This window comes from Choloepus didactylus, chromosome 4, assembly GCF_015220235.1.
Source record: "Choloepus didactylus isolate mChoDid1 chromosome 4, mChoDid1.pri, whole genome shotgun sequence".
In the NCBI taxonomy this organism is placed as follows: domain Eukaryota; kingdom Metazoa; phylum Chordata; class Mammalia; order Pilosa; family Megalonychidae; genus Choloepus; species Choloepus didactylus.
The window spans coordinates 111,879,291-111,902,167 of record NC_051310.1 but is presented as its reverse complement, the minus strand read 5'-3'; the positions used below and the strand labels follow the sequence as shown (position 1 = coordinate 111,902,167).

Genomic DNA, 22,877 nt, shown 5'->3' with positions numbered 1-22,877 from the left:
TCCATTTCTGGTGTTTTGCATTCCGGCAGCATTAGCAAACCAGAACACCAGGTATAGGCCTGAGGGGGCAACAGGCAGAGGGAGGGTGCACTCTTCACCACTAGGCTCCCAGAATGCCCCACCCTCTTTTCTCCACCTGGTGAACTGCTCAGACCACTTCTGAGCCCCCTCCTTTGTGAAGCCCTCTGTGACCCGTCTCCCCTACCCAGGCCCAGCAACCCTTCCCCACCTCTGCGTTCCCTCTGCACTTTGAACCCACAGGTCAACAAAGGTGTGAAGGTTTGCTTTACCTCCCTGACAGACTGTGAACTCTTAAAAGCAAGGCCTTTACGTCATTTTGTTTTCCAAGAGCCTTGGCATTTAATAGGTGTTCAATAAATATTATTGAGTAAATGAAATAATAGATTCTTAATTTATTTATGAAGTAGGGGAAAGGGTCAAGACCCCCTTTGATTTCACCCTTTGCTGAGGGCTGCGCTTGTGTTCAGGTGGGGCTAGGCTGTCCGTGCCCTCCTCACCCCAAGGCCCCCAGCTCCAGCCGGTCAGAGCTGTGTGGCAGCTTCAGGCCAGGGTGGCCAGTGGGACATGCAGGGACGGAGGCTCCTGCTGGCCTGGTGCACCGGCTCCTCGGCCTTAATTTATATGAAATGTGACTACATCACTCAAAGCCTAGCGCCTGGCCTTGGTTGGCGCAGGTAATGATGATATAGGCTCATTTATGCAAGATTATCCTTTTATCACATTTCCAGACTCATTTATGAGGCTCATGTTTCCCCCCGAGGGCATCATCAAGCAAGTTAAGTTGTACTATTTCCCTCCCGCGGTGAACTGGCGGGAGCCTCCCTCGTTGACGGATGAGGCCCGCTGCCTTTGCCAAATAGGGTCGGCGTGATGGATCTTTTACTTGTGAATATTATAGCTGGAAATTAGCATGTTTATTGAGGTAGAATGTGTTTGTTTACATTCCACTACCCATGGCATTACCTCTTATGACCTGACTTATTTAGTTGAGGATAAGCACAAATGATCCGCATTTTGGCACCCACAAAAAATTAATGAACTTCCAGATATAGAATCCAGCCTTAAGTAAACAGGACGGCAAGGTGGGGTGGGGGTAGAGGGGCCCCAGGGGGGTTCTGGGGTTTTGGGTGCACAAGGCAGTAGACTGGCCGGTGCTTTGACCTGACCTGGCAGGGGCAGGAGGTCGGGGGATGGAGGAAGGGCAGGAGCCGCGTGACCTGGCATCCCTGTGCAGGCCAGAAGCAGCACCCAGAGCTTCTGCTGAAGGAAGGAGGCTTCTGGTTGAGGGAGGAGCGGGGAGGGAGAGAGGGGGAGGACCAGGACTGGAAATCATTTTCCCGGGGACTCTCCTGGACTAACCTCTGCATCTTTGACATGGTGGGGGGGGGGGCAATCTGGTCCAGGTGTACAGACACAGGTGGCTAGGGAGGGTGCTCGTGCAGGTGCAGGGATGGTGAGCACCGGTCAGTGATGATGACAGGCCCCGAGAGGCCAAGTCGTCACCCCGGCTGCTCGGTCTCCTAAGCCCTCTCCTCTGCAGCAGCTTTGAAACCCAGCTTTATTCCCCAGCCCGTTTGCTGGTAGATGATGTGACCTTGGGCAAAAACACTCACTAACCCAGATCCTCGTGTTTTAGAGGAAGAAACAGAGGTCCAGAGAAGTGGAGGGTCTTGGCTGAGATCTTGGAGGCAGAGGCAGGACCAGAACCCGGGGCCCTGGACACCCTGGCTGCCTTCCTGGTGGCTTCACATCCGATGCCTGTCTTAGAAGAAGGTACAGGGGGAGGATCCTTTAGGGTGCTGCTTTAGGGACCCGGGAAAGTTGTTCCCAGGCCCACAGCAGAAGCCTGAAACTGCACCCTTAAAGCATGATGCCTTTGTGGTTAATCACCTTTAAAAAACTGATTCCCCTGGAGGGGGCCTAGTTCTCCTTTGCTACCACCTCAGGGTGCAGAAGCTGCCTGGGAGGGTCTGAGGAGAGCACAGGGTTGAGGGTCAAAACCCCCAGAATAGCATGACTGGGAGCTCCAGGACAAACTTGTCCCCCTGCATTAGTTTTCCAAGTGAGCAAACCCATTCTTACTGCCCCCCACTGTGAATCCCTAAACTCAGAGATGGGGGGATATCCTATGGGAACATCGAAATCAGACAGACCTGGGCTCCAATTGTGCTTCCTAACTCTGTGACCACTGCCACCTTGGACAAGTCACTGAAACCCTGCAATTCTGTTTGCCCATCTAGGAAACGGGAGCAGGGGGCATGAAAACACCTGCCACCCAGGTTGTTGTAAGATTAAAGAGGTCTGCATCTAACATGCTCAGCACAATGTGCAGCTCCTGGTAACTGCCCACAGATTAGTGGTCATTAACTTTACTGCTTTTCCTTCCCAAATGAGGTGCCGCAACGTACCCTAGCATTCCGACAAGTGGGAATTGGTGGAGGGAATGGAAAGAGACAGAGAGAGAGGGAGAACCGTCAACACCTCCATGTTTCCCACTGCTTTCCTCACAGTGGGTCTGGATGTGGCCCTGCAGTTCTTTCCCATGGAGCCTGTGGGGGGTCCTGTGAGGTGAAGAGGGACAGAGTGAGGCGCCAGGCCAAGGGTCAGGAGACTGGATTTTAGTCCCTCTCAGCCACAAATCCCTCTGGGATCTGGGGAAGTGCAGCAGTTCTGGACTTCAGGCTCCCAATCTGGCCTCACTGGGAACCTGGGGCGGTGCAGGGCCCTGTCCAATTTGTCTGAGTCAGCAGTGGACAGCACGGTGTCAGGCAGACATGATGATGGACAAATAGATTAGATGCTACATACAGATCAGGGATGTCTAAGCTTTTCTTGTAAAGGGTCAGGTAGTAAATATTTTAAGCTTTGTGAGCCACCTGGTCTCTGGGCAACCACTCAACTCTGCCATTGTAGTGCATAAGCGGCCACATACAGGGCATGAAAGAATAAGTGCGGCCATGGTCCAGTAAGACTTTATTTATGAAATCAGGAGGCAGCTGGAACTAGCACACAGACCATAGTTTCTGACCCCATGAAATATGTGGGTGTTCTGAAAATTTGGCCAGGCTTCTCAAAGCAGAAGCTATAGCTCCTCATCTCTGTACAATGAGGCCATGGTGGGTTCTGGAGTCAGGTTGTAGGGCTTGAATCCCAGCTCCTCCACTCTTTGGCTGTGTGACCTTGGACAAGTGTCTTAACCTCTCTGAGCCTCCATATCCTCATCAGTAAAATGGGGTGGTAATAATAGTGCCTGTTTCATCTGGTTTTGTGGGGATTAAGAAAAATAATACTCATAAAGAGCTTAGCACAAGGCCAGGCAGATAATTAATGTTGGCTATTATTATTATTATTATTTTCAGCAATATAGACCCCTGCAACATACAGTAGGAACTCAGAACATGTTCAGGGAGAAAAGGAGGAAGATGAAGCAGAGGAAGCAAGTGGTAAATAAAGCAAAGACATGATCAGAAAAAACAATATGGATATATGGACCAAGAGAGTGGATATAAACCACATGACTGCAAAGCATGCATGTTTGGGGCTTTGTCTCCAACACCATCCCTTTCCCCCAAAATAGCACTGATCACACCAGCCCTTCCTTACACACACATACCCACCAGGGCATTCCTCTCCTCTGGAGTGAGGGGACTTGGTGGGATTCTTCTGGAAGCACTGTCTCCATGATAAGCAAAATTGCTTTGGGGTCCTGAGCACAACTTGCACAGGTCCTTCCGCCCGCCCTTCTGGGGTGAGGGAAAGAGAACTCAGATGGCTGCAGAAAGTTCTTTCTCCCATCCCCCCAGCCCTAAAGCCTTGGGAGGGGCCCAACTTAGATTCTGAGCTTTGCAGAGAATCTTTTTCTGTACAGCAGAAACTGAAAACGTAATTCAGTTTAGCCTAATTAGGGAGCACCAGCTGTACACACTACTTGACTGTTGAGAATCGTCTTCTTCCGGCTCCTTGAAGGTGGGGACAGTGCCTTCTATTCTTCTGCTGATCCTTTACCATGCCCAGCACAAGTCTTGGCTCAGAGAAGGGGCTCAAGAAAGACTTGCACACTAGCTCAAAAAGGGGTCTTTGACAATAATAACATCCCCTAATGTGTGTACCATGTTTTTCCAGTTACAATGCATTTCACACATCTCAATCAAGCCTTGCCTTTCCTACAGAGTGGATACAGTGTTATTATTATGTAAATCTTCCAGACGAGAAAACCAAGGTCCAGGGAGATATAGAGACTTTCCTAACATCACACAATCGGTAAGGGACAAAACAGGGGGTTAAAATCAGAAATTTCAGCAGCAAAACATCAGATCTGTCTGAAATAAACCTCCTCCCCATCTGTCTGCCCCAACCACAGGCAATCAGCAAACAGAATTGCCGTAAGGGCCTTTGGGAAGTATGGAGGCCAGAAACCTGATCTCTCAGAGAGAAGGGGCTGCTTTTTATCTCTTCAAGTTTTGAGATTTACAGGCTAGAAACATGAGGGTCTTGGATCTGTCTGTGAAGACCTAAGTTGAGTGAGCTGATCGTGGCTGGGGGTGGGGGTGACATTGCTGCAGATTGTGGTCACCCCAGGGGATCCCTCCTGGCACAGAGAGGGGATAGGAGGGCAGTTCTGACCAGTTCAGAGATCAAGATTTCCAGATTCTGATAGAGAAGGAAACCCTGTATCAGTTAGGAATAGCATTTGGCTGCAGGTAACCACACCTGAAAGCCAAGGTTTCACAAAAAAACAGAACAACATATGAAAGATAAGGCCTATTTTTCTTTCATGTACTGTGAAATCAAGGGGTGGCCAGGGCTGTAGAAAAATGTCAAGATGTCATCAAAGATTCTGGCATCTTCTATCTTTCTGTTCTGCCATTCTCGGCAAGCGGTTTCCATTGTCAAAGTCACTTCATGAACGCAAGATAGCTGCTGGAGCTCCACCCATCAGGATCATATTCTAGGCAAAATAAAAGAGGAAAAGGGAAGGTAAGAAAGGGTGCCTGCCAGCTGGGTCAGTTCCCTTTTAAAGGAGAATTTTGGGAACCCCACCCAAGAAGGGAACAACTTCAGCTTCCAAGGCATTGACCAAAATTGATCACAGAGTCAGCCCAACCTGTAAGAGGGATTGGGATATGTATATATATATATACACATACATATATACACACACATATATATACACACACATATATATATTTTTTGAAGCTGGTACACTGCTTCCTCGGTCAGGGTTGTGCTAGTAAGGAAGAAGGAGAGATTGGATATAGAGTAGATAAACTTCAATCTGCTTCTTTCCCCTGATTTTCCAGGTGGATATACTAGGGCCCAAAGAGAGAAGTAATTTGCCCAAGGTTGCACAGCTAGTTAGGAGTATACCTGAGACCAGACCCCAAAGTTTCTGACTCTGAGACTGGTTCTTCTTCCACTGTACTGTACCCCTTTGCTCCATAGACACAAACTCCACCCCACACAATAACATTATTATTTATTAAGCATTAACTATGAGCCAGGTACTATAATAAAGGCTTTCCAAGCTCATTTCATTAATCTCACAACAACCATTTGAGGTAGGCATTACTATTACATCCATTTTACAGAGGAAGAAACTGAGGCTCAGCTAAGTTAAGTAACTACTCCAGGTCACTGACAAGTAAGTGCTGGAGTAGGCTTCAAACCCAGGTTTCTAACCCAGAAGCAGTTTAGTGCCTCCGCTTAAGATGACCCAGGGATGTCCCCAGCAAGTTGCTGAGTTGAGGGAGGTCACACTGACCCTGCGCTTCCAGGAATGCCTTCAGACCACCCAAAATGGACAGGCAGCAAGCCATCCACCAGCCGGGGGGGCTCCCAGCTCCCCACCCACCTGGCCAGCATCTCTCTCTGCGGCAACTCATTCCAGCCAATTATTCCTAATGGAGTGATATGAAATGTAACTAACTTGGGGAAATATCTGTATACTTTAATTAAATCAGTTCGCAATTAGCCATCTGAGTAATGAGTCTAAGGTGTTTTATCTCCTTGGGAGCCAGCGGGCCAGGGGAACTGAAGGCAGAGAGATTTTGTGCAAATAGTGTGGTCCCAATGTCTAAACTCCTCAGGGATGGGGAGGCAGGTGCTGGGAGCCCCAGGAGAGGGTTTGACCGAAATTTACTATGATTAAATAAATACAGCACCTCAGAGAGGAGCCACTAATTTGTGGGACTAAATTTTTAATGGCTACAGCATGTTCTTCTTATTAAAGAAATACCAGGGGCTTTAATCCAAACACCTCATGGAAAAAAGGCTAAAAATTACACATTTCCACTCTGTGACCCCCAAATCTGCAGACATGCAGGGCCGATACTAGGGTGGGAAAGGTGAGGCATTTGCCTCAGGTGCAGAATGTAAGGGGGTACCCCAAACTCAGTGATCAAATCACATTTGAATGCTACATTTGAAAAAAATCAAAATTAGTGCAAAAAACCCATGATGAACAACATTTTGGAATTTAAAAAAAAGGCAGGGATCAGTAACAATGTATGCTGAGCCCTATTGGAGTCTCAAGCAAAAGGAAAAATCAGTGATATTGATCTTGTCTTTATTTGAACTTGTGATATTTTGTTCATTGTGGATTTTTTTTTGCATTATTTTATTCTTTTAAATACTGTATTAAAATATTAATTATTACTGAATTTTTTGGTGCCACCTTGAATGGTATGCCTGAGATAAGGGCCTCTTTCCCTTCGCCCTACTCCCAGCTCTGCCAGCTGGGTTGCCCCTCAGGGTTTGTGACTTCTTTGGTAAAATGACCATCTTGCATGCCCCTCCAAGACTCAGCTGGATTATTAGGAGCTCTAAGAGCTAGACTTCCCAGTGGCTAAGAACTTGGGACCCTTGACCAATAAAGCAGAGAGCAATCTCGTGATTGCTCCAGCAAGACTCAGAGACTGGAAGCAACCGGCTTGAGGTCACATAGCTGCAGGTGGCAGAGCTAGAGCTAGGACTGCAGTCTCCTGAGTCCCTACAGGGTTACTTCTCTTCAGAGGAAAGACCCAGGGTATAAGCCTCCACAGAGCCGCCATGCACACTGGGAGGCCTTAATAAAATGACCCAGGGCAGGTGGTAGAGCCTGGTGGACTCAGCTCCCATACGAACCCACTCTAGCTGGCCGGCTTCCAGTGGTTGTTGCACAGATGACCACGTGGTCCAGTTCTGGCCACTGAGACATAAGCGGAAGTCTCAGGGTGGGGCCACTGGGGACAGGCTTGGCTGACTTCCCTTTTGTTTCCTTGCACTTCCTCTCTCCCCGTATTTCTGCCTTGGGCTCACTCTCCGTGCCCAGATGGGAGCAGCTGCCTCATGACCACAAGGACCCCTAAAATCCCTCTGTCCCAGCCCTGGACTGCCTACCCTGACTTCTTTTCCAGTGAGTTAAATTAACGCTTGCTGTTCACACCACAGTGAGCTGGATTTTCTGGTGCTCACAGCCTGACTGCAACCCCAGCAGCTCCATCACCCCTAGTGACAAGGGCAGGTTTTGGTGAAATTCATTTGGTATATCCACGACTCACTCCCTGCTTTGTTCAGGTCTTTGCTCCCTGTCAGCTCCTCAGAGAAGCCTTCCCTGACCACCCCATCTAAAACAGCAACTCCCTTCACTCTACCTCTTTATCCTGCTTTATTTTTTTTTTATGGCCCGCTTCAATCACTACCTGAGCATATGTGATTCTTTGTTTATTTGCCTCCCCCACTGGAAAGAGCTGTTTGCAGACAGGTTTGTTTCCTGTTTCATGACTGCATCCCCAGGGCTGGGAACACTGTATGACACTTATTACGTCCTCAGTACATATTTGTTGAACGAATGAGCATACTCTGAGCCTGCACTCCTGCCTCCGACTCCCACCAGCTCCTTGTCGTGGAAGTTAACTTTGTCCCTGGAATTAGGATTTCTACTTCTTCTGGCACAGGTTCTTGGTATCTAGTGAATTCCATTATTGACCCCTTTCTCCCATTTAGTGGACACAAATGGACATCCAGATCCCAGCCAGCTTGCCTGTGGGCTCTGCCACTCCCAGCCCTGGCTGACTGGATGTCCACCTCCTGTCCCTCACTAAGCCTGAGTGATTGCTGGACAGTCTCAGTCTGGGACCCCCTTCCCTCTCCTTTATCCTCACTCCCAGCGTCATCATCACTGGGATCCCAGGCTGTGATGACACCGTGTGAGGACTCCCCAGCTTTCCATGGACGATTCATCAAAAGCCATTATCTCCTGGTTCTGATTTCCAAAATGGAGCATGCCTCTAAGAAAACAAAACAAATGGGTTTGGTGTGCCAGACTCCGTTAACTGGCTACCCGAACTAATCAACAGCAGGAATTCAAGGAAATTGCTGGAGCAAATTGAGAAACCAAATTATTTGGGTTTCTTGACTGAGACTGGAAGAATAATTATTTGAGGGTTCCATTTAATAAGCTCTGTTCACTAATCCCAAATCCTGTTTTGATATTTCTGCTTTGATTAGTGGTATGACTCCACTAAAATAAATAATTTTGATGTGATTGCTGATAGGGACATCAGAGCTCATCTACCCCAAGCCTTTCATTTTATGGATGGAGGAAACGAGGACCTGAGAGGGAAAGGAACTTCTCCAAGGCCCACAGGGATTTCAGATTCCCATCCAGGATGCTTCCACTTCTGAGAAAACCAGCAAGAGGGTCGTGGAGCCTCAGAGGACGTCTTCTGAGATGGGGCTTCGGTGCCTTCTGCAGGCACCTAAAACAGTCCACTGCCTCACCAGTTAAGGAGAGGGTCGAACAGATGGGATGGGAGGAGGCAGTGTGCATCTCCAAGTACGGGGTCTTCCTTGGAATGTAAAAATGACTGCCACATAGATGCCCCCTTCTGCTAAGACTCCATCATTACCTTGTGGTTACAGACAAGGCCACAGAGCCAGAGTTTTCCAGAGCATCACCAAGTCTAAGGGATGGACCGGAGACCCTGCTATGGATCCGGAGAGGGAACAGGGATTGTGCAGGTCCCAGCAGCCAGGACTAGAATCTGGATCTCCAGAGTCCCCAGTTGGGGTGCTGTTCCCTACCCCACACTGTCCTGGTCCAGCCAGCATCAGGACGTCGGGCCAGGAGGCAGCGAGGGTAGACCCTGACAGCCGTCCTTGGAGACGCCCCTCTGCCTCTCCAGGGGAATTGGGAAAAGGACATGGAACAGGGGGCAAATTGGGGAACCAGAAGGGGCTGGGGGTATCATGGTGAATGTGGTCAGGGAGGTTTCCAGATGGAAAGGGAGGGGCTGGTGTACTTGAAGTAAGAGTCGAATTTAGTGTGCAGAGGGGTATTTGTAATCAGGGAACCTGAATGGGCAACGAGGTGCAAGAGAGGTGTTCAGAGGAAATTCATTCATTCTACACATTTTGTTGAGCCCTGATCATATGCCAGGTTCCTTACATATGTCATTTGTTCTAATCCTCCAATCCTCTACTCCTCCTATGACGGAGGCAGTAGTTTTATTTCCACTTGGCAGTTAAGGAAAGAGGTTCAGAGAAGTTAGTTATTTGCCCAAGGTCACACAGGAAGTGGGAGAGAAAGGATTTGAACCCGGTAGTGGATGTCTCTTTCCACTACAGGATATGCAAATTACTCAAAGCTCAGTCCCAAGAATGGGCTTTCATGGAAAGTTTCTTGTGTGGACCCACAGGAAGGGGGCTCAGGGTACTAAGGACACTTGAGCCTTCATCACAGTCGTGGCTCCCTTTTTCAAGTGAAAGTCCTTCTCATATTCAAAGAAAGCCTCCTGAGCTTTCATTCTCGCCACAAACATAATCAGCATCATCTCTAAATTAGGTGCCACAGTAGATACTGGTGATACAGAAACAAATGGGATGTGGTCCCTTTCCTCAAAGAGTTCAGTCGAGATCTTTCTGTTTCCTTCTCTAGCTCAAGCACTACTCATATGAATTGACTGCATCATCCCTGACTGTCTTGGTCACTTACCCTGGGCCTTTGGGCTGCAACGCCCCTACCCCAGCTGTGGTTTGGCAGACGCTATTGGCAACGGATCTTTCGCCACCATCTTCACCCTGTTCTTCCATGAATGCAATTAATGGATTCCAGGCTGGCATTATTTCTTTTAGCCACTACAACACATCTTCAGGTAGGAATTAGTTTGTGGATAAATAGGAACCTGCTGTCAAGCCAAGTATCCCCCATTCTATGCTCAGGCAATTGATTGTTTGAACCTAAATGAGGAACTTCACTTTTTTTTTTGTCTGTTAAATTTCATCTTATTGCATTCAGCCTATTTTTTGTAGCCTATTAAACCCTTTCCAATCCAGATTTTGTCACTCAAGTGCTGCTGCCATGCCTGAAAATGCAAGAAATCTGCGCTTAAAGTTTTCATTTGTGGCAATAAAATGCAGAATAGTACAGAGATAAAGATGGGCCCTTTAATGTTTCACCAGAGACCTCCTTCCACTCAATTGCTCCATATTCTTTGTGTGGGGTTGATTAACCAGCTGTGATTCTGTGTATCTGAACTCTCATCTTGCCCCATCTCTCCATTTTGTTCACAAGGCTAACAAGAGAGACTTACAAAATGCTTTGCAGAAATCGAAATACATTGTCTAAAGCATCCCACCAGAAGGGAAGTGAGGTGAGTTTGGCATGAGTTTTCTTAATGAATCCCTACAAATTCCTAGTGGTCGCCATTTCTTTCTTTCTTTTCCGAGCTATTTATAAATTCGGAGAATAATACCAACTGCAAAAGAAAGTTCTATAAAGGGAGGCAACAATTTACATGTCAAGGATGACATGATTCCATTGCAGCACGAGACTCAGCTTCCCCCACTGGCGCAGGAGGAGAAACAGACATGGAAGAAACTAGCAAATAAATTGCATCAGAGAGCATGTACTAGGAGCAAGGCCACACGAGGTTTCCCATGAGGGAACAATTTAAAAGCTGCATCTGGAAAAGATGGTAGACATAGAATTGGCCCTGCCCCATTTTGAGGCCACAGCAGAGAATGGCCCGGCGTCTACTGCTGTGGCTGAAACCTGCAGCCCGGGACTGGAGGCTGGCTATACACAAGACATAATGCAGCATTGGTTCTTGTGGGAGATAAAGGTACAAGAGGGAGCTGTAACAGCAGATAGAGCTGTGGGGCAACTTCAGGAGCCCTTACTCTTGCTGTCACTGAAAGGGGCTGGCATTTTAGGACAGGTGCATCTCTCAAATCCTGGTTAATTGCCCCTCGGTGTCCTGCCTGTAAATCTCACTACAGCCACCAGAGGTGGTCTTTGCCATAAGTGAAACAGGTTGGGTTTACCAAAATCTGCCACCTGGTGGCTGCTATTGGAATCACAGGACCAACAGAGCAGCATTGGGTAGGAGAACTCTGATGGATAATGCTCAGGACAAGTCATTCCATTTGCACGCGAGTGTGCCAATTTATTGTAGGGTTTGTTAAAGTCACAGTAGCCATAAACAATTAACAGTGGCAAGAAAGACACTTATGGAGGGAAAACAAAGAAGAAAGACCAAGGGAAAGAAATTTAATAGGAGTAGTTGTGTTTTGGGGTGGGTGGAGGGGGCATGTCCAGACAAGATAGAAGACTGAAGGCAGATGGAAATGAGATTAACTTAACGAGATCAGGGGAGTACCTGATCTGTGCCTTAGACCCTATCACTCTCAGGGACACCCCCCTCGCTTTAACACCAGCCACTATTGGATACAGAAGTGCTTCATAGGAGGTAGCTAGGCCCGAGCAATCAGGAGCAGCTTTTCTTGCCTCTTCATCAAGCTGCCCAGAGGGTCTTGTCCCTGAATTCTGTAGCCTGCTTGGGGCCTTGTGGAGGCTGTCTTCCTACCTCATGCATTCTTATGAGGAAGTGCCACCCCTCCTTAAGCCAAACACAAAGTCCTCCAAGAAAGGAGCATTGGAGTGTTCCCGAGGAGCAGCCCCAGGTGGGCAGGAAGGGCTTGGATTTTCCCAGTTTGCCCTTTTCCTTTTCTTCCTCGCAGCCCCCACCGTGAATGTGAATAGCACCCAAATATTTAAGCCAAATGTCTCTCTTCCAAGTCCAGAGCAGACAAGAGCCTCAGTTTCCACAGTAGCAGGGATTGGAGGAGGGGGAGGCCCGATAGCAAGTTGGGAGCACTGCTCTCTATCCACATGAAGCTGAATCCTCTTGCCCTGGGGGGATCTGGGGTCCACATTGAGGACCAATTAGATATGAAAGGAGTTGTTCAAGGAAAGACGCATAAAACCATTACCTCCTTCCACCTGACTTCCTCTGCCTTGCTAGAAAGAGGACAGCTCCTCTTGGAGCGAAAAGAATAGAACCCATTTCTGTCATTACTCGATGCCACCTGCAGGGGGCATCCTGGCACAGAGGAAAGTGCAGCTTTGGTATCAGAGAGACCAGGGTTTAAATCCTTCCACCGCTGCTTCCTGGTCATATGACCTTGGATGTGTCCCTCAAGTTCTTTGGGACTTACTTCAAAGTCCACAACCAACCATGATCATGTTGCCTTTTCCACTTATTGTGTAAGGCTCACACGATACAGTAGATGTAGAGTGCCAAGCACAGTGGCCAAAACTCGGTGGAACTTTCTTCCTTTCTCTTTAATCCTTTATGAATTATTGACTTTGACCATACATTCCCCCTTCCTGCCTCACCTTCCAGAGTTTTCATCTCTCCAGCTTGTCAGGTGCAATCTTTGAGGTCTGTTCTCTCCAGCAGTGGCTCCACTTTTGATTATTTTAAGTTGGATTCTTGGTCATCAGACGTAGCTCAGACATGACTTTCTCGGGCCCTCTAATTCAGTAACTGAGTGGGGGGTGGAAACCACCCCCTACTGGGGAAAATTCTGAGGCATGGCCAGTGCTCTTTGCCTTTCCATCTCTTCTGGTTGCGGACCCTGTGTGAGGAGAGGGGGCCAGCCAGGGTGGGCACAACCAGACCAGCCTGGCCTCGTCTGGCTTTTGTTAGATTTTGTCACAACCTTAACGTTACTTAACTGTAGAGGGCTTTGGGATGTGTGTACGTATGTGTGTTTGTGTGTTAATAGCAATTTGTGATAGATTCCTTTGGCGCCCACACGTTTAATAACACCCACACTCACCAAAAAAAAAAAAAAAGAAGGGGGAGGGGAGTCATTTTTATGGGAGATAACATAACTGCTTGCAATTTGGCTATTCATTGTATCTTTGGCATTTTATGTACTGCATTAGCAGAGGCAATTTCATGCATATGGATATAATGCATTAAGTGGAGGCATTTAAATATAGTGAAACTAATTTTATGATGATTAGTTGAAGGAAAACATTGCATTCGTATCATCTATATAGAAGCCAATTTGCATGAAAATGCCCAAAGTTGCTATGCCAACATTTTCTGTGCTGCTGGTCGGGGTCGTCTCTGAGTCAAGACTTTGTATTAAAAATCGGTCTCCAGTGCCCATGTCTTTTAATTCATTGCAAGCTGTAGGCCATTTGCTCACAAAGCGCTCGCAGTAAAACAAATGAATAGCTAAAATACTCATTTGCATGATTCCCATTTGAAAACGATTCCCCTGAAATTAAAAAAGCGTGTTACTCGGTTGTGAAGATGGATGGGCCAGTGAGGCGGGCAATTAATATTTTCGGCGTTCTCTTTAAAGCCCTCCCAAGACTGAGAACAGCACATGCCAGACAAATTGGGCCCCACAACAGTTTCAGGGCCTCGGCGGCAGCAGCTTGCTTCCACTGTCTCCCCTTTATTGTCTCACTTACATTATGCAGTAATTAAAACTATTTACCATTCCTACTTATCCGCCATCTGCTACCATGGAAGGTTCCTCTTCTTTAGAAAGCCTTCTTAAAGAGCAGCAAGGAGAAGAGCAGGCTTGGGGCCGACTGAGGAGGGGGCTTCAGGGGGCTTTCCCCTCCCCCTGCTGTGTCCACCTGTCCTTCCATGAAAGGAACGATGAAGGAGGGCATGGTGTGTAAAGCTGAGTTTCTGGGCAGGAGTTGGTTGTATATGGGGTGGGGGTGTTGGAGTACGGCTTCCTCCATCTTTTGGAAGGAGCCGTGACTTAGATCTGTGGTGATCCGTGTGCCTGTGGGTGCCTAGGCCTGGATCCTCTCACAGACAATGCCTGGAAAGGGTGTGGGGGCTTTGGCCAGGCAGCTGGGGTCTGCAGTAGAGCAACCAAGTATGGTTGTGCATGTTGTTCACTGCACAAGTGGGCCCAGTGCAGGGGGCCTGTGGAGGCCAAAGCCCATCCGCCAGTTTGAGGTCCTGCAAGGGGCTATGTCCATCCCAAGAGGTAACCTTTTTTCTGATTCACACAAAGGCACCCCATGGTCTAAGTGTTGTCTTGTCTGAGGGAAGCCATTTTGAAAGCAACCAACTTGCTTTTCTAAGGCAATTGGTCTCTCTCAGACTGGATCTAGTGGAACCAGCCTTATCCAGGCTTAGCATCTGCTTGCAGACACTAAGCTAGGATGTCCAAAGAACAGCCTCCTCTGTGAACAATTTTACCACCTCCTGAGCCCAGCCCCCAAAGCCAGCACAGACACATGGAAAAAGAAGCCAAACGTGGCGGGAAATGGGAACTACCTCTTTCTCCAGGCTAAGGGTGGGCTGGACCCTGCAGACTTGTGGCAGACGGAAGGCTCTGGGAGCACAGGAACTTTGTCAAGAATGCTATCTGCTTCCTCTTCTCCTCAGAATCCACACTGGTGCCGGGCAACACAGCAGGTTTCTCCAAATACTTGTTGAATTAAATCGATAGTTATACTGTCAGCCTGGAGGTGACTGCCCAGCCACAGTGCCTCCTCTGAAATTTCATCCAGCAGGCTCTCCGCTCACACCTTGCCTTCTCATCTCAATGGTCTTTTCCTGTTCAGGGCTAAAGGGTTGGACTTTGCCTAGAACTGAGCCACTTGGCCATGACTTTTCTGCTCCATTCCTCACCCAGGGCCCCTGCTGTGCCCAGCAGTGCACTGTGTCTGCCCGAGGGCTGGAATTCTCCTTCCTAACTCCTCATCTCCAACAGTGGTCTCCTCTGCCTCCTGCTTGCCCAGGTCCACAGAGACAGTTTCCTGGGCCTTACCTGCCTTGTCTGAGTATGCTTTGGTGCTTGGTGTGGCAATCATGTCCTCTCCCTCACCAGGCCTGGATCCTCCTGGCATCGGGCAGAACGGAGAGGATGCAGGGTGGCTCATCATGAAGAGACAACACTTATTCATTGGGTCCTTGGAGATGTTAAAGGCAAGATGTTAGTTCAACACAAGGGAAGATGAATTTCAAACAAGAGCTTTGTCCCACCATGGCACAGACTGTCTCTGGAGGCAGAGAGTCCTGGATCGTTGTCACCAAAGACACGTGGCATCTGGGAGCAGAATCTCCACCCCCAACACAAAGGCCCCATCCAGGCACCGAGAGCTCTGCTGCTCTCTAGGCTAACCAGGAACGCATTCCCATAGAGGGACAGAGAAGGAAAGTTCATGTACTGTGGAAACTGTGCAATTAAAATACATTCTCACGTGGGGTAAAGGCAATGCTCAATGAGAGGACAGCACTCTCAGGCCTGGCCACACAGGAAGGAATCAATGCATGTGAAGCCTCTCAGTTGCTGTCACATCAACAGTTGCTTACGCATTCCCACCCAGACCTCAGCCACCATTGTCCTGGACTCCTGTGGGCCAGCCAGGATGCCAGAGGTTGCCCGTGTGCTGGAAAATGACTTTGACCTTGGAGTCCGTAGCCCTGGTTTGGAATCTCTCCTCTGCCTTTAACCGTCTGTCTGACCCTACGTCAGTCAAAAGACTCTCTGCTAGCCTTAGTTTCCTCGTCCATTTAATGGGGGTTCATGCCTGCCTGTATCTCAGGCTTGTCATGAGTCCATTAGTTCACAAATAGTATTTCTGTGCCCACCCTGTAACCTCAGTGCAGGCTGCACCCTCCTGAGGTCTCTCTGCACAGAGAGGGGCTCTGAAGCTGTCAGAGTGCACCTGAGCAAAGCCCAGGTTGGCAATTCAGAGGGAGGTGCTTGAAAAACTGGGCAGGGCCTTGCCAATGAAGGGGAATGTGATCATACCCATATCTGACACCAACCGAGTGCCCTCCCTGTGCCAGGCACTGTGCTGAGCCCCTTATATGTGGGACCTCCTGTCACCCCAGCACCGATTCTCTGAGGTGGGCGTTATTATTGTCCTCATTCTATTTATGGAAGAATTGGGGCTTGGAGGATCTGGGTTGAGTCTGAGTCCAGTGCTCTTTTCTTAACTTACTCTGTGAACTTGGGCAAGTCACTTTCTCTCTGTCTGAGCCTTCATCGCCTCCTTTTCACCCCACATCCACTGCAGTCCCCCATTCCTCTCTGCCTTGCAAATCCTCTGCTGGCTGCTAAGGCTGCATCTCTTGGCAAATCATTATTATTATTATTATGAAGCTGTGTTATTAAGATTTGAGTGAGAGAGTCATATTCCTAGTTGCTGAAGGAGACATTAATAAAAGTAAACCAGGAAGGGATAAAAAAAAAAGAGAGAGAAAATGCTAAATCAACGCCATGGAAACCTTCACCTGCTTTGTGCCGGGAGGGATTAGCAAGAGGAAGAGAAGGGGAAAGCCAACTCACCACTTAGTAACCACCACTAAAGATCAATACTGGACCAAAATAGAATCCCAAGCAGGAACCCATTTTGCTTCACAGCCCAGGAAAAAAAAAATTTAACATAGAGAAGCCATTTAAAGCAGAAAAATATTTGTATGTAAAAGGAAATAGGTAGGAGTTGAATACCAAATGATTTTGGGTCTCTGTGGGGAGTAATGAGGCATAGCAAACACACAATTCTATATGCATGTAATATTATCATCCCACGCCTCGGAAAGCTTTTAAATCACAGAAATGCAGTTAGGGACCATTGTACAAAATAAACATCCCACTTGGTGTCTTGCCTGCCCTAAGTTCCTTGATCTAAAGCAGCACTGCCAGATTTTAACAGCTCCGTAAATTAACGTGGCGCTGATTTGATTGAGCTAAATTAATAAGACTTGTGCTTTGTTGCAAAATAACTATTACAGTATGTTGTGGGGACACACTGCCGATAAGGAAATTGCAGCCTTTAACAATCCCAGTGAAGTTTCATGGAGGATTTCAAAACCAATTTTAATTAAAACAAAAGCTGATGTGTGGCAATAATGTGGGTGTTAAGGAGAGAAAATGCAAAATGTCTTTTTAAATCCATTTTAATATGTCTTAAGGACTGGATGATGGATGTGGCAAGAGCCGGTGGCTGACACCGCGCCGGGAGACTGCCTGTGCTCCCTGCTTCAGCATCGCGGGCACGTCGGGCCCAGCCGGCAGGCCTCTGGGCTGGCTCTCGACTTCTGGGTAAGGGGCTGCCTCCCGGGTCAGGGACCCGGTGGGGGAGGCCCTCTTTTCAGGAGCTTTTTAGCCCCAGAGACCGTGGCAGAAGTGGAGACCCCGTTCTCCTGGCCCCTCGGGGTTGCCGCAGTCCCTGATCCTGGCCCCTGAGACTCCCACTCGCCTGTGACCAGCAACCCTGGGATGTCAGGGGTTTTAATTAGAAGCTGCCGGCAGGTGGTGGTGCCCCCAAGCCAGGGAACCTGAAGACAGGGCAACAGAGACCTGAGACTCGCAATGAGGGTTAGCCCTGGGGGATCAAAACTGGAACCACTGGGGGCCTTGGTGCCGAAGGACAGGGTGACCCCAGATCTGAGCAGGGGATGCCACAGGTGTGTCACAGCGTGGGCTTGGTCAGTCGGCCTGCGAGACCTGCTCTCAGTCTCCGTCTCCCACCACCTCAGTTTCCTCTGCTGTAAAATGGGAATAGTGATGGACTTGACCTCACAGAGCTGCTGTGAGGATTAAATGCTAGGTTAGGGTCTGATGCATAAGCAACCAAAAATGTCAGTTACTGTTAAAAACAGTAACAGTAATATCTTCCTTTGCACTTGTCATGTTTGTAATCAGAGACAATTCGCCCTTATGGAGGTCCTGCTAGATAGTATGAAAAATAATAATAAGTATGAACGGTACTGATATTTTGAGTTTCTGTGATGTGCCAGGGCCTGTTCTGAGTGACTGGTTCCAGGCACTGTCTCGTCAGTCCTCACAACAGCCCACAAGGCTCTGAGGGTTTCTCATCTATTAACTGGGGTTGTGTAAATGTGTCCACGTTTACACAGTATAATAAGTGATGGAGCTGGGATTTGTTCTAGACTTGTGTGATGCCAAAGCTCTGCTCTTAACCACCAGGTCAGTGGCCTTCAAACTTCTTTGAACATGACCACAGTAAAAAACAAAAACAAAAACAAAACAAAACAAAACAAAACAAAACAAAAAAACTTTTTTCCACATGACCCAGTATATATGTGTATGTATATATATATACACATGCACAAAAACTTGTAGATAAAGAAGTTTCACAAAACAATACTTACATACAATATCCTCTGATGTTTTTATTTCATTCTATTTCCTTTTTAAAAGACATTGTACATGACCCACTAAATTTTGCATCCATCTGAACCCTCAGTTTGAAAAACACTACATGTACCCACCACCACGATGGATTCTTCCTATGTGCTGTCTAATTCAACCATCTCAACCATCCCATGGGGGGTGGGCATGGGGGGCAGGGATAAAGACCCACATGAGGCAAGGATCTGCCTTCAAGATGCTGAGGGTTCAGGGAGGCAGACAGACAGCGAAGAGCTGGAGAAAGTTCTATTTGTGGATGTGGGCTCATGCTGCAGTGTGTGGCTGGGTGTCTTCCCAGGTGGCCAGCATGGACACTGACGGTCTGGGGACTTGGGGGATGGTAGCACCACACACACATACACACACACACACACACACACACACACACACACACACACACACACACACACACACACACACACACACACACACCCCTCCCTGCTGAACAGCTCTTGTTTTCTGCTTCCTTCTGTGTTCTCAAGCCTTGGAGAACTGAACCCGGCTCTTGGACCTCCAAGTTCACTGTGTCCCCAAAAAGCCACAAAACAAAGCTCCCCATTCCCCTGCTTGTTTCTGATACCTCTTCTTGTCCCAGAACATCAGAGCAGAAGGAACACTGTGGCTATCAACTGGCTCCACTCACCTAATAGAGGAGGACGCTGAGCCCTAATCGGGGAATGGCTTGCCTGCAGTCGGGCCCAGCGGGGACCCAGGAATCTCGATTCCAGCTCGGGCCTTTCCCCACCACCTCGCAGCACACTCCACTGCACCTTCTCTGCTTGCTGCAGCCAGGAGGGCTCCAGAGTGGGAGGGAGAAGGGGGTTCCTGACTCAGGAGCTCTTAGGGCCCATATCTCTAGCCTGAAATTAAATGGATTTTTATATTTTTGTTTCCTAATTTCATCTTTAAATCACCCTCTTCTGCCCCTCATTTTTAGGTTTTTATCATATACCTTATCTTTTCTTATCGCACATCCCTATTTTGACCCTCTTCATCAATCTTCCCATTTTTTTTTGCACTTTAAAAAATTATCAGTACAAGCATAAAAATTTCTTTCATGAGTTATAACAAATGTATCACACTAAAAAATTATTATTTGTTTTATTTGTTTTTTGAAATTGAACAGCTCTCAGTTGCTCTAGGAGAATGCCTCTTACTCATATATTTTTCAGCCTTTTATTTCACAGGCTCTAATCTTTTATTTTTAAAATCCAATTGATTTTATTATTTATTGACTCACTAGTGTTGACTTGAATTATTTTTAAAATTTGTTTTTTGAAAATTTTCTCATCTCAGTTCTCATTCTTAATTTTGACCTTTTATGATTCTCCTACCCTGCCTATCATCTGACTTAATCTTCTTTATTTCCCCTCCTCTTCCCCCTCTTTGAAATTCTCTTTATCTGGAGATGGGTTTTTACCTAGGGAACAGGGTGAATGGGGGAGTCATAATGGAGAAGGCCTCGTCCACCCCGGGGGATGGATGGATGCTTTGGCCCCCCACTGTCTTTGTGGTTGTCAATCTGGCATGAGGAAGGGGCTTCAGATCACTCACCCAGGGAGTCTCACAATCAGCTCTCCCCCAGGGCATATTTCTCAGTGTGGTCATGGGATTGATTCTTTGGAAACAAGATGACTCCAGCCATTCAGTCAACCGAGCCTTAAGAGAGAAGCTGCACCTTCTAAACTCTAGCCAGAGATGGAGACCTGAGGCCAGGCAGGTGCTGGAAGTGGATGTCACATGGCAGCCAAGCCAAGGTGAGTCAGGCCAGGCAAATAGTGGAAGCCAGGAATACCAGGACCATCCTCTCTCAAAAACTCTGATGAATCACTCAGGGGCATGGGCAGGTCCAGTAGATAAGGAACCCCCTTCTCCCTCCCACTCTGGAGCCCTCCTGGTTGCAGCAAGCAGAGAAGGTGCACTGGAGTGTGCTGCGACGTGGTGGGGAAAGGCCTGAGCTGGAATCGAGATTCCTGGGTCCCCGCTGGGCCTGACTGCAGGCAAGCCCTTCCCTGATTAGAGCTCAGCGTCCTTCTCTATTAAGTGAGTGGAGCCAGTTGATAGCCACAGTGTTCCTTCTGCTCTGATGTTCCGGGACAAGAAGAGGTATCAGCAGGATTTTTTGTCTAATAGCCACTACCCATCACCCCCACCATCCACTGGATTGAACTGTCCCACCTCCTCTTTTGGTTTCTCCAAATAAGAAAAGAACACTAATCTGAGGTTGTGAATAAAGCCCAGAGCAGACTTCAGTTTCTAGTTATATGACAGGTTGGGTTATTTAGATCAACCCTCATGGTAGAAACAATGGAAAATGCTGGATAAAATTTAAAATGTGATCTTAAAAGTATTAAAGATCCAACAAAATAGTAAGAAGCTATTAGGCCAGACTAAGTGAAAGCAGGAACTCTGCCACCTGTGCCATGTGGGCATTTGCTCAGCCAGCAAACTTGAGCTTTGGTTTCACATAATTGAGGGGTTTGAGGGACAGAAGATAAAGTCCAGGACCCAATAAAGATGGGGTATCTAATAGAACATCCTCTGTTATAAAGATGGACCCCAAAGGGCAAACCCTCCAAGTGAGTGTGAGCCAGAAGGAAAACTACTTCACCCTTCCCACCCCCAAGGGACGGCAGGAAAGTTGCCTTATTGCTGAGCAGAACAGGAGGGAAAAGATCCATTCATGAAAGGTGGATTTGTACTTTAAATTCACATCACCCAAATGGTCAAAACCTTAAGCATGAATATAATTTAAAGTTCTCTTGGACTGGTGATGCCTTTAGGTACCTGGCAGAAGCAAACACAGATCTTTTTATCCTAGATCTCAAATAATTACCAAAAATAATTTTCCAAGGAAAACAAACAACTCACAGACAAAAAATAACTAAATAGTCAAGGAAATAAGCTACTAAGAGTAAGAGCCAAAAGAAACAATAGCCAGTGAAATAGATCTTCAAGATTTCAGATATTGGAATTATCAGAAACAAGATATAAAACATTGATGCTTACTATTTGAAAGGAGAAAAACAGACAAGATCGATAATATGTACAGGAAACAGAAAATGTTTAAAAAAAAGACAGATTTTAAAAGAATATATTACACCTAGAAATTAAAAATATAACAATTGAAGTAAAAACTCAGTGCATGTGTATACTAGCAGATTAGACATAGTTTGAGACAGAACTGGTGAGCTAGATAAAGGCAGTGCAGAGATAAATGGCGATGGGGAATATGAAAGACAGGTTAAGAGATATGAGGGAATCAAATGAAATGACCTAATATACATCAATGTAGACTGCCAGAAGGAAAAGACAGAGAATTTGGCAGAGGCAGTAATTCAGAAAATAATGGCTAAAAATTTCCAAACCTGAAGAAAGATATTGATCCATAGTTTTAGAAACTCAACAAATACGGTGAAGGTTAAATAAAATGAAATTCACATAGATTCATTGAATCTGAATAGTGAAACTCAATAGTGAAACAGTGAAACTAAAGACAAAGAAAAGCTTTTTAAAACTTCCAGAGAAGGGGAAGAAACAGATTATGATCTATTCAAAGGGAAAGGTTACATTAGTAGTAGATGTTTTAACAGCAATAGTGGAATCTAGAACATAGTAGAATATGTTTACTATGTACTAAGAAAAAATAACCACTGACCTAGAATTCTGTAGCTACTGAAAATGTCTTTCAAATGTGAGGGTAAAATTAAGACTCTTCAGACAAAGAAAGAAAGAAGGGGCAGAGGGAGGAAAGGAAGGAAGGAAGGAGAGAAGAAACAAAGAAAATTTTCTTTTGGCAGTGCCTCATGAAACTTAATGCCTAAGATTATACTAAAGGGAGAAAAAATGTTGCCCCAGGATAAAGAGCTGAAATGCATAACCAGAAAAAGAATGCAGAAACTGGTAGCAATATAGATAAGACTAATTAAACATTAACTACTTTAAATAATAATAATTTGTGGGATTAAAAGAAAAGGTAGAATTTGAAATATGGAGACAGCAACATAGTAAGGGGTTAAATCGATTTAAAGTACTCTGAAGTCCTTGTATATTCCAAGGGGAAGGGTAAAGATATTGATTAACATTAGCCACTAATACATTTTGAATACATGTTGTAATTTCTAGGTCATCTATTTTTTAATGCATTTTTATTGTGAACTTTAACGTATATACATACAGTGATAACTTTCAAAGTACGATTTAACAAGTAGTTAGAGAACAAATTTCAAAGAATGTTATGAGTCACAGTTCCACAACTCCAGCCATTTCCATTATTTTAAAATATGACAAACATACAGAAAGGTGTTAACTTTCAATGTACAGCTCAATAAGCAGTTATATAGGTAATTTCAAAAATTGTTATGGTTTATAGTTCCACAGTT

The 22,877-nt window shown here is 46.6% G+C and overlaps 2 long non-coding RNA genes across 5 annotated transcripts in view; one reads left to right on the top strand and one right to left on the bottom strand.

The window, feature by feature from the left end:
• The window catches only part of LOC119531857, a 43,761-nt gene that overhangs the window by 10,891 nt on the left and 9,993 nt on the right, over positions 1–22,877 (top strand). The window contains exons 1-5 of one of the 4 annotated variants that reach the window (XR_005216432.1): positions 1,385–1,794; positions 8,556–8,783; positions 9,938–10,154; positions 10,574–10,652; positions 17,253–17,382. This is a non-coding gene — a long non-coding RNA (uncharacterized LOC119531857). Of the gene's footprint in view, positions 1–1,384; positions 1,795–7,097; positions 7,415–8,555; positions 8,784–9,937; positions 10,155–10,573; positions 10,653–17,252; positions 17,383–22,877 lie in introns of those variants that run through there. The other 3 variants (XR_005216429.1, XR_005216431.1, XR_005216430.1) reach the window with 3 other exon arrangements.
• LOC119531858 overlaps positions 4,770–22,877 on the bottom strand; it is a 103,843-nt gene continuing 85,735 nt past the window's right edge. The window contains exon 3 of the long non-coding RNA XR_005216433.1: positions 4,770–4,969. This is a non-coding gene — a long non-coding RNA (uncharacterized LOC119531858). The remainder of the gene's footprint in view (positions 4,970–22,877) is intronic.